This window comes from Punica granatum, chromosome 7 (assembly GCF_007655135.1).
Source record: "Punica granatum isolate Tunisia-2019 chromosome 7, ASM765513v2, whole genome shotgun sequence".
NCBI lineage: Eukaryota > Viridiplantae > Streptophyta > Magnoliopsida > Myrtales > Lythraceae > Punica > Punica granatum.
Window position 1 is genome coordinate 17,864,452 of NC_045133.1, and position 14,999 is coordinate 17,879,450.

At 39.9% G+C, this 14,999-nt stretch overlaps 1 pseudogene; it reads right to left on the reverse strand.

The window, feature by feature from the left end:
- Nucleotides 1–2,738: 2,738 nt before the first annotated feature.
- On the reverse strand, nt 2,739–9,412 carry LOC116214175 (annotated as a pseudogene).
- Nucleotides 9,413–14,999: the final 5,587 nt, after the last annotated feature.

The following is a 14,999-nucleotide window of genomic DNA, read 5'->3' on the forward strand; positions in this document are numbered from 1 at the left end:
ATGTGTTTCCATTAAATAGGTGCATCTGACATCTCAACCGTAGAAAATAGTGAAGAAACTGAAGAGTTGAAACGTGTAGTAATATACATATATATAATTACTTGTATCAAATCCACAAAATTTGATTACTTATTATTGACATTGTATATTGAAAACTCACAATCACAAATTAATAAAATAAAATTATGGAGACGCAAACCATGACGGACGTGGTCATTCAACTAGTAAAGTAAAATGTATGGTGTCAACTCTTATAGTTATCAAGGGGGAAAAAAAGAAAATCTTGTAAACTATATGGGAAAAAACGTGATCTTATATTTACTTGTGAAGCTAAATGTTCGCTTCTACAGGTGACATTATTTTTATATATAGTACTCGTAAAAAAAATTAAATTGAACGACTTGCATTTAATAGGGATAAATCTAGATAAAAAGAAAAGGCATTTTTTTTAGAAATAACTGGTAAGACCATAATGATCGAATCATTTAACTTGATGGGTTAATCGAATTACACTGCTGGGTTAGGTTTAAAAATATTGGACAAATAAAGAAATTTTTTTTTAAAAAAAAGAGAAGATATCTAGGAGAAGGAGATAGTTCTCCACTTGCAACCTAAAATTTGAAAAAAAATTGCATATATCCTAACATTTATATTTAATACTTCTAATATGGACTTTCTCTTGATGAAATTTCTAAATGAAGATTGGGAGAACTTTCTTTCTTTGAAATAAGTGATCGGACTATACGATCGGATTATTCGGAAAGGGTCAACTGAAATACCTAATGCCTTATTTGGAATGCATGAAGCAAAATCCTATAGTGATCGAGAAAAAAGCATAAGAAAAACTTCTAAACTGTACGACGGAAAATGAGAAGTAATATTTATTATGAATGTTAGATATTTGCCTTCAAAGATTTTCTTCTCACCATAATGATAGGATTATTTAACCCAATTGGTCAACCGAGTTACATCATTACCTTGTCGACCTGAATTTAAAAATACCCGGACCAAAGAAGAAAATTAAAACGAAAAGACACATGGGAGAGGAAAAATGTTCCCTACTCGCAACCTAACTTTAGGGGAAAAATATTGCATGTATATATGGTACTTCTAATACGAAATTTCTTCATTTTCTTTTCACCAAAAAGAATTAGAAGTTCAAAATAAAAATTGTGGAAAAAATATTTATGGAAATAAGTGGTCTTATTATTATGATCGGATCATGGGGCCTAACGGGTTGACCATATTATGTAATATCTTATTCGGGTCAAATTTGAAAAAATGGAAAAACGGAGATAGCAAAAGGGATAATAAAATGGCGTACATTGAAAAAAAAAGATCTCAAAAGAGATGGCAAAAGGTAAAGAAAAAGTGCAAATGAAATAATGTGAGTTGATTCAAGTAATTTTATACATTTCTTCTTTAAGTGAAATTTCAGGTTCTAGTCTTACGTGAATGGAGAAAACTCTCTATTTGAAGAGGTTTACCTTTTAGTAGGCCGATGATGTTCGAAATTGAATTGATCGAGTGCATTAGTTTTTGGATAATAGGTAGCGTACACCGAAAATAAAATAATACCGCAAAAAATGGGGTAAAGTATTAAAAAAAAAAGAGAAAGGGTGCGCGTTTTTGTGAAAGGGGCACTCACGCTGTGGTTGCTATGGACCTGCTTTCACTTGTTAGTTAGTCAATAGTTAATAGTTAATATGATATAATATAATGCTTGTTTCGAAATACCATTTATACAAATAAGAATCCGTTTTCATAATTTTAGCAATCAAACATAATTGCTCAACTTTTAACTGCACTTAATCTAAAGATGTTACAAAATAAAATGGGAAGAATTGAATTTCACCATTGTGCACCATAGATCTTTCATATGGTTTAATCATGTCGGAATGCCATATTGGCGCAAGCGACCGGCTTTACACTTTATTTCTCGGCAAAAATGAAAATTACAAGAAGTTAGTACTACATTTGGTTTGGGGTTGGATGGCTATTTTTCTTAAAAAAAAATTATATTCACGTATTGTAATCGGAGAAAATCCTTAATTGGAATGGAAAAGATTTACTATTTGATGGGTCAACTTTACTCGAGTGTGAATTAATCAACTACAGATTTCTGAATACCAAATGATGCACATTTTGATGAATATACAAGAGCTTCCTATTTTTAATTATCCAAGTAAACTTGATTCGCAGTAAAAAAAAAAGTAAACGTGACATATGTAACTTTGAATTTTAAACGGTAATAAAACGTGATATATATATATATATATATACTACGACAGGAAGATGAGGCGGAGCACGGATATGTACCATTTTATTGTTAATAAGAGTTGAACGTTATAAACTTCAAGGGTTTCATCTGATGATAAGAAAGAATGTAAGTATCCACATAATTTCAAATTCGAAACTCTTTGAGGTCACTTGTTACAGCTTTTTTGCCATGTTACGCATTTCGCGTGTTGTAAGGGGTGCACAGGTGCAGTGAATTAGTTGGACGAATTCTATACACCCCAGTCATTAAAAGAAAAGAAAAGAAAAAATTTTAAGAGAAAAGATGCCCCAAAAAAGATCGGGCCAAGGCCGAGATTGGCCCCGAAATGACTATGTCCAAACCAGCTAAGAAATAGCAAAAGGTCAAACATAATATAGAACTTATAAAGTTGAACTAGTTAATTGTTAAGAGTTGCGAATCCCATGCCAGGAAATAATAATACAGAATAATGGATATGTAAGATAAATAACTTTTACTATCTAATCAGTTTAAATTTTCGGATTTCAAGACCTTGATATAAGCACTTATAGTCAATTGAAATTTAATATAATATAAGAGTGGGTTTTACGTGTTTTGTAAACTCACATCAAGCCAAGGTCTAGAGTCAAGTTTTACAGGTATGTATCTCATGTTAATCCCCCAACCTCGACTGTGGAAGAAAAGGTCAATTGCCGGAGCAAGATTTTGACAGGCACGTACGTGGCATATGACAAAAATGTATGATACCTCAACTTACTACATAAAGGCAGGTAACAAAAATGGAGAATCACAAGTCAGAAAAGAAGTAATAAAAAACGTTGCCTGTATATATGTGTGTGTCTATAGCCCAGTTGGATTTCATCACCTGTGGCTTAAACTTTTGGAAATTTTTATCGTTCATAAAGCAGTAATTTTATTTTAATGGGCTTGAATCCACCAAGTTAATTTCCACGAACCAAGCTGAGTAACGCATAAATGCATGCTGGGCCAGGTCGGCTTTGACTAAATGGGCTGTGGGCCAGTCCATAATAAGGCATAGTGGTAGGTTTGACCCAATAACTTGTCGGTAATGCATGACGAGGCATAGTGGTACCTAGGAAGGTACTAAGAGTAGTAGAACAAAAATGCATGGCATACCTGTGGAAAGGGAAGGAAGATGATGCTAGAGGTGCCTCCCAAAACATGCAGGTGGACTATGCGCTAAAGACCTCACTCTATGGAACTCAGCTTGTAATATGAAGTTCATTTGGATGTTATTTAAGCAGGCTGGTTCTATGTGGATTGCCTGGGTGAAAGTCTATTTGGTTTAATAAAGGAAGAAAGTTTTGAAAGCTCAGAGGTGCAGCCTGCCTCTTCCTCAAACACTCCATTGGAGACGGAAAAAGCAACTTGCTCAGGTATGACAATTGGTGCAGTGCTAGCTAGTCCTTTGATAAAGATTGAGGGAGGAGTGAGATATGGTAATTCCTGCTTATGCAACAATAGCTGAGGTCGTGAACACTGTTACTCGGATGCAGAGAGACTGCAGGGACAGAGGCAGATGAGAGATTCAGAGGTTCGTCTCTGAATTGACACTTGACCCATTTAGAGCTGATGAAGTTCGGTGGGCAGCTGATAAAAAGGGGCAGTTCACCATTGTCAAAACATGGAATGCTCTTAGAGCTAAAAGGAGGAATGGTACTATGCTGGTCTAAACTCATCTGGTTCAATCCAAGCATTCCAAGACACTGTTTCATTAGTTGGCTCGCTATTAGAAAGACTTGTGGATGTCTATTTTTTTAACGGATAGAATGAAAGATCAGAGTGTTAAGGGCAAATCAACATGCTGTCTCTGCCAGGAGCATGATGAGTGCAGGCATCATATTTTCTTTACATGTACTGCCATGAAAGGTGTGGGGAAGGGGATACTGCTGACCAGGGAAGTTGGAGGTTGGTCCCACGAGCTCAACTGAGCGTCCAGTCAGTTGAAAGGGCGAGCTATTCAGACCATACTGCTCAAACTTGCCAGGAATGCCTATGTTTATTGGGTTTGGAGAGCTCAAAATTTGAAGATTCATGAAGATGTTTCTGAGGAAAAGATCTGGTTCCAGATTAAAGATGCAATCTGAATGGGAATGTTGGGGGTTAGAGACCTAAGCAGGAGGGTCACCACAGAGCACCAAAGGAAGCTAATGATAGATTGGGATCTGCAAGATGAAAATCATAAACATTGTTAGAATTTGTTTCGATACTGTTTTTGGACTTCAAATATGCCTTCTGCAACGTGATGATGGGTTGAATCAATCTATGTATGTTGTTTATTCTAAATGCGATGAAATGCGACTAAAATTTTATTTGCCAGTTCGCAAACATAAAACAACCATGTAGCCGGTGATCTTTTGCTTTTGACATACAGCAACTTGCCAACTAGTGATCAAGCAGAGAAGATATGCAAATGTCAGAGTAAAAGAGGTTTGTTAAGCCATGCATTTGAGAGGCTGCAACATAAAATAGGGGCAGAAACTTGCCTAAAATTATGGGTCATAGCGAACAAAAGGCTGCAGGAGTGTCTTGGCTTCAGGTTGAATTGGCCACTCCAGCGATTCCCACCTTTCTTTAGATTGTACATATATGTTCTTAAGGTTAGGAGGAGGAGAAGGGCATCCATCAGGTCCAGGAGGCAGATACAGAGGGATCCTCTTCAGCTTCGGACAACCCCGTGCAGCAATTTCTTCGATGGAGCTGCAGATCAGTGGTTGGTCACATATACTTTTCAATGCTGGTAGCAAACTCAAACTTAGACTCTTCAGCTGCTGCAAGCGGGGCCAGCTGCTGTTTTGACTACTTTGTTCTTGGGCATGGCCTATCACCTCCTTCATGTTTTTGCAATAAATGGCATCAATTGTTTCGAGGTCTTGGATGAGCGGCAGTGATTCAGCTGCCAGCAATCTCCAGATGCTTTTACAGTTCAACATATGAATCTCTTTTAAAGAGCTAAGATCTACTTGATCAGATGGCATGACAGGACTCCACTCAATTATCTCCTTCATACTATCGCAGCCTAAAGCAACAATTTTGCGAAGTTTTCGGAGGCGCAGTAGCAAGAGATGCCCCACCAGTGTCTGTATTCTGCTGCAGTCTTTAACATGAATACTCTCTAGGCTCGGGAAAGTATCAATAGGATCGGGTGATCCTGGAGCAATTATGCCTTTCAAGTCATCACACAGTTTGATTTTAAGAACCTGTAGATTTTGAAGATAAACACCAGCTGATCCAGTGAAGAGGTACTCTAATTTCCGACATCTATTTATTATCAGTTCCTTCAGATGGGATATAGGGTACAAGATGCTGAAGGCTGTCTTCTCCTGTACTCCTTCCACTGTCAATAGATGAATGCCCACATTGACCTCGGTTGGGTAAAAATCAAGCATATTGCATGCACCGCCACTATTATAATATCCGATACACAAGCTCTGGATGTCTTCTAGGAAACTAATCCTGCCATGGATTTCATTTTTCTTTCTTCCATGAATCCGGACGACTTTGCCACACTCAGATATGTCCTCCGACCATATCTCAAACCGATCATCATGGAAAAGCCTATAATCACCGTCGTTGTTGTCGTCATTGAGTCCAAAAGAGAGATCAGACCAAGTGGGCAAATGAGGATTAGATTTTGCAAACATGTGTACTTCATCTGCATCTGAAAAGCTACAATTTAGGCATTTTAACCTCTTCAAGGCCGACAGGCAGACTTCTTTTCCTCCACCATTGACATGATTGAAGCCAAGAGATTGAATATTCACCAACGAATGCAGTAGCCCATCACATAACCCGTAAATCTTTGTCCGATATATGTCAAGGTACATGAGGTGGGCCAAATTCTCTAAACCATCTGGCACTGCTTCAAGAGCTGTACAGAGTCTGAGGTCCAACTTTGTTAATGATCTCATCTTCGCAATGGAAGGAATATGTGATAGTTTTGAGCACTCCCTCAGCACCAATGCCCTCAAGTGAATCAGGCCCGAGATGGAACCAGGGAGTTCTACAACGTCACTTTTACTCAGATTGAGGACCTTCAGCTGGACGAAATGCATGAAAAAAGGCTCTGGAATCTTATGCAACCTACTATTGTATTTTATCAATAGAATTGGTGAAAGTTCAGGACAGTTTGGTGGCATGTTATTCTGGACAACTCCTTTAATCTCTGGGAGATATACCATGTCCACGCCGCTTGTCCATTGCTTTTCTTCATCCATAGTGTCTTCCGATCTCGTGCCAGAATTTACCTTGGCAGGAGAACTGGTGCTCATGATATTAAATGCCATGTCCCGAATCATACTGTGGATCCGCACTTTTTCCTGGTAACATTCCAATAAACAAACATCAATAAGCCCTTCTACTATTGAGTGGCTTTCCTGGTACATCATCAGCATGTTACAAGGTCCATCAATCAGGCCCTCGTCAATGAAAAGCTCTATCAAATCCAACTCATAAATTGCATCCTCTCGCAAAGCCTTTGCATATGATGCACATCACAGAAGACACCATTGCATTTGCTGAAGTAGGCAATCGTAACTATTTTTCAATATCGGGAAGACCTTTGTGTTCATGTCCTTATGCCCAACATCTTTCAACTGTCTTAGTGCCTCCTCCCATTCATTCACTCGCTCCGATCCTCTCATGCTTTCTGCCATTACAGTGATAGCAAGTGGCAAACCTCCACATTTGTCTGTAATTCTTTGGGCAATGTGTTCTACTTCAGAAGGTAATGATTCAGGTTCGAAATGCTCCTCAAACAAGCTGAAGGCGTCCTGATGACCTAGAGTTTTGATTTCGATTACTTCTTGACAGAGCGTCTTGCGACAGATGCTTGATGATCGTGTTGTCAGGAACAACTTGAGACAATCACTCCTAATAGGGATGCCTGCCTCCTCAAGCTTGAAATGATCCCGTACATCATCTAAAAATAGGACCGATTTCCTTCTTTCCGATAGATACTCCCACAACACCTTTGGCCTTTCCTCGTCAGTTTTTCCCTTCAAAAGTTCTGGAACCTTTAGGGCTTTGGCAATTTCAGCTTGGAGTGCACAAATGCTATTTTCTTTGGGCGCAGGAACCCATAATACGTTCTCAAAGGACTCATCTTTGCATACTCTATCATAAAGGTGCATCGCGAGTCTTGTTTTCCCCACCCCTCCCATTCCATAGATACCAATCTGCGAAATATCATCTCTTCTCAAAAAGTTCCAAGCCTAGATGATCTTTTTCCTAAATTCTGTACCAACTGGGATTGACAATAAGAAGGCCTTTCCTTTTTCACGTTGCTCTCGAAGAGGCGATGGTCCTGAAGATGCGAGAAGGTCATCCACTTCTATAGTCAGTTCTTCAACATGAGTTTGCAGATGCAAGGAGCAGCCCTCGCTGCTTACAGGCACTTCTTGTCGTATTCTCCGAACTCCATTTTTTATTCTTTCTACCTTCCCCAACATACTTCTGACTCTGCACTCGGCATTATTTAGCTTAATTTCAAGTGTTTCCAACTTTCCCTGAAGAGCATCGGGGATGTGGCTGGGCTGACCAATTATTGGCGCAAGCATATCCAAGTCTAACATCGCAAAATGGAAAGTACTGAATGTCAGAAACCGGAGCAAAAACCATTAGGGAAAAAAAATTTCAAATTACATAATTCTAGAACACAAAGTTCGGGTTTCAAAAGCGCACTAGTTGAATGGAGAATAACATTAATTCTCGATCAGTCAGGATTACGAGAGCAAAGTCTCACAAATTTTTTTCCACCGAAAATATTCAAATTACTTGAATAAGACTACACTAAGTATGTGTTTGGTTACCCAAATTTAATGCTAAAATTAGATTTTCAGTTGCTGAGTTCAGCTTCTTTAATAAATCTATTCTTCTATCTATCTATACTCTATAAAAAAAATGTGAAGCTCACTGAAGTGTTCTCACACTTAGGGGTGCAAATCATGTCTATACAAACTCATTCGTGTATTTTCGCATGCCAATCATGCCGTTGCAGTTTGGCATATTTATGTATCACTCTGCCTCTGCCTCTAAAACCATGTCATGGATCCCACATTTTCAGAAACCCCTAATTACTCTCCCCTCTGCATTGTCACTGTTCGGCACTGGTTCTCCATCTACGATCACCCGTCCTCCTCTGTCCCTGCTTCCTTCCCTTGCCCCTTATATAAAAAAAAAAATCTTCCCTAATAATGTAACCAGTCGATTTTATGTCACTATAAATTAATCTAGTAAATGATGATGACACAGTTACGAGCTCTGCTATATGTTTATTAGACAGAGATGGAGATTAGCTAGAATATTTGCTTAATTATTTGTAGTTCATGACAAAGTTTCCAGTAAAAAAAGAAACAACCGACAGGATCAGATGAAAAAAATGAATGTGTACCATTAATTAATAGAGTTTTATTGGTCCTTTATACGATGTTATTTGAGGAAGGAGAATACAGGAGTTTTACCTGTTCCATCAGGTTGAGTAGCAGGCATCGTATTGGCTTCAACCAGTCGGCGTCGTTTAAGTTGATCATTTTTCTCTCTTTCTTGGATCGGTCGTTTGGATGGATTCTTTCCTGTTTCCAGGACATGCTGTCCGGATGGATTACTGCTCACTTCATTCACGTCAGCGCTCGCCCTGTTCCCGGCATTATGTTTTTGTAATGCCATTTTGGCTGCTTTCTTGGTGGATACATCAACATTTGGGCAATGAGTAATGTCACGGTTAACATGACCCAGGTGTTCCTTCACCCTTGTGACTTTTCCAGTAGCCTCCTTCCCACAAAACTTGCACCTCCAGTGCTGGTTTCGATTGGAGTCCCTCCGTAGGATTTCCACGTATTGCTCGCCCCAGAACGGGTCTTTTTCTCTAACCATCGTTATGACTCTGATAAAAGCAATAAACAGAAGAGCTAATATGGGCTTAGGAATAATATGAAGCGAAAAATAAAAATGAGCATAACATAACCCTTGACGCTCCGATCGGGGAAGGTTTTTGGTGACAACACCTGGAGACATCAGAAGTGAGAATGCCGACATGAGTAACGAGACCAACCTCCTTCCCCCGCAAATCAGTGCAACCCTACCGGCGAACCCACCCACGCCTCTCTACCCAGAATCGGAACCCCCCCAACCAAACCCCACCACCCCCTCCCAACATGGGCACAAACTCCCAAAAACCAGGGCACCAATTCAACCTCGTATCAATTCGAAACTGAAGCTAACCTGCCGCTCGACAGTGACATCTCAGTAACAACAGGAACAAATAAGGCGCGGACAAGACCAATACTTACAGTTGCAGACCCGAAAGGGAAAGGAGTTGACGGCGCTGAGCCTACCTTCCTGCGCAGGCCCCACGAAGACGACAGCACGGAGACTTCCTTCCTACGCCGGTCCCACGAAACCCTCTGTGCACCGGGGAGAAAGGAAGAAGGGAAACCCTCTCGAACCTGCCCGGCGACTGATAATTTGTACTCGGGTCTGATCGAAGAACAACTTCAAGCCGAGGCCAGCCCATACCCAAGCCCTGAACACGACCGAGCCTGCCCACAGAGACCACGCCTCTATTCTCCGGACAGCCCATTCCGAAGCCCAACTCCCCATAGAAGCCCAACTCCTCACCGAAGCCCAGCTCAGCTCCTCAGGAACAGGGCCCAAGATGAAGCCCATTCCCGAGCAAGGCCTGGACCACTCAGTAGCCAAGCCCAGCCAGTCCAACAGATTTCACAGCCAGCCTCCAGCACCGGACCGTCCAGCAGAAACAGGGCCCAACCATGCAAACAAAATTCCGGAAATTACCGGGATCCACATGAAGCATCTCTGATCACCATGCCAAGGAGGAAAAGGAAAAATGAAATGACTATGGAAGAATACCTCAAGCTAGCTGCTTCCTACTCCATAATTTTAAAGAAAATGACGCAAACCATAGGAGAGGAGATTTACAGAGACTGGCACACACATCAAGTAATAGAAATAACAGAAGACTGGTACCCCCCATAACAAATGTTCCAATCGGAGACTCATTACTATGTTGATGAGATGGAAGATGAAGTCCACACCGATGATGTCTAAATGGCTCAGGAGGCGGGTCTTAACAAGCCCCCAACGACGCTATAAGTCTACTAGCATGGAACTGTCGAGAAATGAGGGGAGAACCGACAGTTCGAACTTTATGCCCCCTCGTACGAAAGCACCGACCCAGCATGATTTTTCGTTTAGAAACAACGTCCAGCTCCAGGCACTGCAGCAAGATAGCACGACGTTACAACCTTGACGGTATCTTCACAGTCGAATCCTCAAATGCAACAGGTGGTCTTTGCTTACTTTGGAACACTGAATTGAAGGTAACCATTCAAAAATCATCTCCTTACTATATCCATACTATATTTGAACATCATATTTTACCTGCTCCTTGGATAATCACTGCAGTTTATGACCCCCCCCCCCTTTATATACATGCAAAACCTATTTTTTGGGCTTAAATTGTTGATATTGCAAAAAATGTTGATAAGCCATGGCTAATTGTGGGTGATTTTAATGAAATTTGTGCTGAAAAGGATAAGTTAGGAGGTTGTAATTTTGCTTCATCTTCTCGGTCATTCCTTGATACATTTCTTATGCTGCGTTTGGTTTCAAAGTAAGATTTTAAAATCAGATTTTGATGTGATACAAATGGGGTCCACCATTTGACTTTGTATGAGTTATTTTGTTTTGTTGTGAAAAAAATAGTATAAATGGGGCCCACTCTTTTATTTTGTATGAGTTATTTTGTTTTGTTGTAGGGTAGAATTAAGTTTAAGTTGTGATTTTAAAATCACATTTGCAAACTAAACAAGTCATTAGTAAATCGGGTTGCATTGATTTGGGTTTCAGGGGTAATCCCTTCACCTAGCGAAACAAGAGACTAGGTCTAGCTTTCATAAAACAACGATTAGACAGAGCAATTGGTAACGATGATTGGAGAACTACATTCCCTAGAGCAGGAGTATTCCATCTCCCTCAAATACGATCTGATCATAACCCAATTCTGCTAAAACTTTGAATGGAATCGTTAACCAAACCTAGATCATTTCGTTTTGAGGAAGCTTGGACCCATGACCGTTCTAGTAAGGACATAGTTAGAATTGCTTGGAATAAATCAGTAATAGATTCTAAGGCTTACCAAATCTCTTCAAAAATTAGAACGGTCAAAAAGGATCTAAGGAAGTGGAACAAAGAAGAGTTTGGGCACTGTGATACCAACATTGCAGGAATTATGGAAAACCTTGAAGAAATTCAAGCAAGACCCTCCATACTAGAGACCAAGAAACAAGAAGAAAATCTCATCGCACATCTTGAAGAAAACCTCATGAGAAAAGACCTTATATGGCAACAAAAGTCGAGAGAGCTATGGCTGAAAGACAGAGACAAGAATTTAAAAATTTTTCACCTTTCAACTGTTATCCGACGGAGATCAAATCACATAGCAACCATCAAAGACGACAATAGGGAGTGGGTATAGGATCATGAAGGGATAGGCAATTCCTTCCTTAGGAAATTCCAAGATCTCTTCAATACATCCCGCCCAATCATACCATACGATATGGAGAATCTGATCAACTGAACCATAACAGAGCTTGGAAATGAAAGGCTAATCCAAATCCATGATGATAATGAGATCTTGATGGCCTTAAATTCAATACCAAGCCTCAAAGCCCTAGGTCCAGACGGAATACCTTCACTGTTCTACAAATATTATGGAGAAATAGTAAAGCCACTTCTCATCTACACAATAAAAAATTTCTTCATCTCAGGCCACATACTCGAGGAATGAAACAACACATTTATCTGCATCATTCCAAAATGCTAAGGAGCTACCACGTTTAAAGATTTCAGACCCATCAGCCTTTGCAATACATGCTACAAGGTCATTTTAAAAATCATTGCAAATAGACTCAAACCACTACTTGACAAGATTTGCACAAGAAATACTACACACGATGAGGAAAAAAAAAGCGCGAAGAGGATGGATCGGGATGAAAATTGACCTTACAAAGGCCTTTGACAAGTTAGAATGGAACTTCATCATCAAGATCATGGAAAAACTAGGCTTCCGCTCAACCTTCATATCTTGGATCTACTAATGTATCTCCACATCCACCCTCTCTATACTACTCAATGGCTCGCTCCACGGACACTTCTCACCATTCAGAGATATACGACAATGAGACCCCATTTCACCTTAATTATTTGTAATATCAATGAAAATATTATCTCGACTCCCCTATAAGGCAGAAGCCAACGAAGACATCAGGGGAATCTAGATAAGTAGGGGTGGACCACAAATTTCACATCTAATATTTGCAGATGACTTTCTCATACTCTCCAAAGCGACAGAAGCGAACATCAGAAATATGAAGAGCATACTTGACAAATTTTGCTCATGGTTAGGACAAGAAGTAAATTGCTCCAAATCAGGTCTCTTCTTCTCCAAAAACATATCGGTAAATATCAAAAGAAATGCAAAATCCATCCTTTGTATGAGGAAACTAAAGGAAGATGCCCAATACCTGGGAAATCCTCTGTTCATCAAAAGGAAAAGAAAGAAATACTTCCAATTCCTCATTGACAAAATCAAAGGCCAGCTTGCATCATGGAAGGCAAAAGCACTCTCCTAGACGGGTAGAGCTACTCTAATCAACTCGGTCATCAGCAATACCCCAATCTACACCATGTTACTCTTCCGGTTACCTAAATCCACATTGAGTTCCATTGACAAAGTAATAAGAAGATTCTGGTGGGGCACAACAAAGGAAAAATGAAGTTAGTACGTACCAAAGAACTGGGACACCATCTGCCAACCAAGATCAGAGGGAGGCCTAGGATTCAGAAGAGTAAAAGACTCGAACAAGGCGATGCTCTCTAAAACTGCCTGGGTACTAACAAAAACAAACAATAACCTTGTTGGTAGGGCTGTAAAGGCTAAGTATGGAAACTTCCTAAACTCCTTCAATCGCACCTACCCTTCGCCAATATGGAAAGGTCTCCAATGGTGTAAGGACACTATCCAGGTAAGTACATGCTTCTCTGTAGGTAACGGTTCATCCATTTCAGCATGGTTCCACCCATGGATACCAAGTATGGACGATCGTAAGCCATCTCCTAAATTAAACGTAATTCCAAATCCGGAGCTCAAGGTATGCGATCTAATGCTTTTTCACCCCAAAAGATGGAATATTTAACTACTCACTAGCCTCTTGAGAAAGGTACAGTGGAGAACATACTCAAAATTCACCTGGGTCAAGAAGACTATGAAGATGAAGCATAATGTACCCCATACTCTTCAAAGAAGCACTCAGTCAAATCCTCTACTTAATAGATCAAAAGCACATATTCCAAAAGATCAACGAAATTGTGTGGAAAGCCATTTGGAATCTGAAAATCCATGAACGCTTCAAACTCCACCTTTGGAGAATAGCTAGTGAATGCCTCGCCTGGTTTAGCGAAAAAAATATCCTGTGTCCTCTTTGCCAAATCGGTTCTGATAAACTAGATTATCTCTACAGGGATTGTATCTTTTATCGTGTTGCTTGGAGAGAATCACCCTGGGATATACAATCAAGAATTATCCCATACCTTTGTTAAGGATCGATTAACTTTGTTGTTTGCCCACTGCATACACTAATAGAAAACACTTTGGATAAGGCTTTATTCTCTTTATATGCAACAATCACTTTCTATCTGCTATAGAACTCACGTAATGATGTCTTACATGCAGGAAAACCAGGAGATATCCACCAAACCATCAAGAGAATCAAAAGCAGCTACTCGGAGCATATCAGGAACCAAGAAGGAAACCCATCCACACCGCCTTTGCAGCTCGACCCATCGCAAGAACCCACATGTCCGATTAAAGCGTCATAAGCGCGGATGCATCGTGGAACAACAACATCTCATTCCTATCAAGAGTTCTACAACATCCGTGCAGCCCTCCAGTACTCTCATGGTTCAAGATCTCACACGAAAATAAGCCACTCCAAGCAGAGGCCCGAGCAGCACACCTTGCGATGACATTAGTTGCAGAAAGATGACTAATAAAGATCTGGCTGCGTAGTGATGCCTTGCTGCTAATAGATGCCATTTTGCACCGACATACCTCACCGTGGGAGATTAGGAGCATAGTATCGGATATTACTTCTAGTCTTAATAGCTTCACGAATTGGGTATGTTCTTGGATTCTAAGGTCGGATAACACTCTCGCTCATGACTTGGGCCAATTTAGCTCAACGTCAAATTTTGATTTGCTATGTATCTTCCAGGGGTATCCTTCAAAACAATGTACTCGCTTCTGTGCAAAAATTAATAATATGCATTATTCAGTAAAAAAAAAACCCATAGTTTATAAGGCTTTGAAGACAAATTGGTATTAGAAAAACAATATTGAATCTAGGAAAAATAAAAGTCATGGGTTATGAAATACATAAGGAACTAGTCATATATTTTATTGGTTTGTCCATACTTCATAATAATAAAGCTTGCCCTGCAATCAACTATGATTTGTTAATAATCAAAGTGGGCGAGGCGCTATTGTGCACGCCTTTACCTCGTAACCAAGAGGTTGGTATACAACATTGTAGGACTACTTGTGCCTCTTTATTAACTATTATGATTTCTATTTGATTTTACTAGACCGGGAGGATTTGTTAATATATCTCTGACAAGGATCGCTTAGCTACCTACTGGG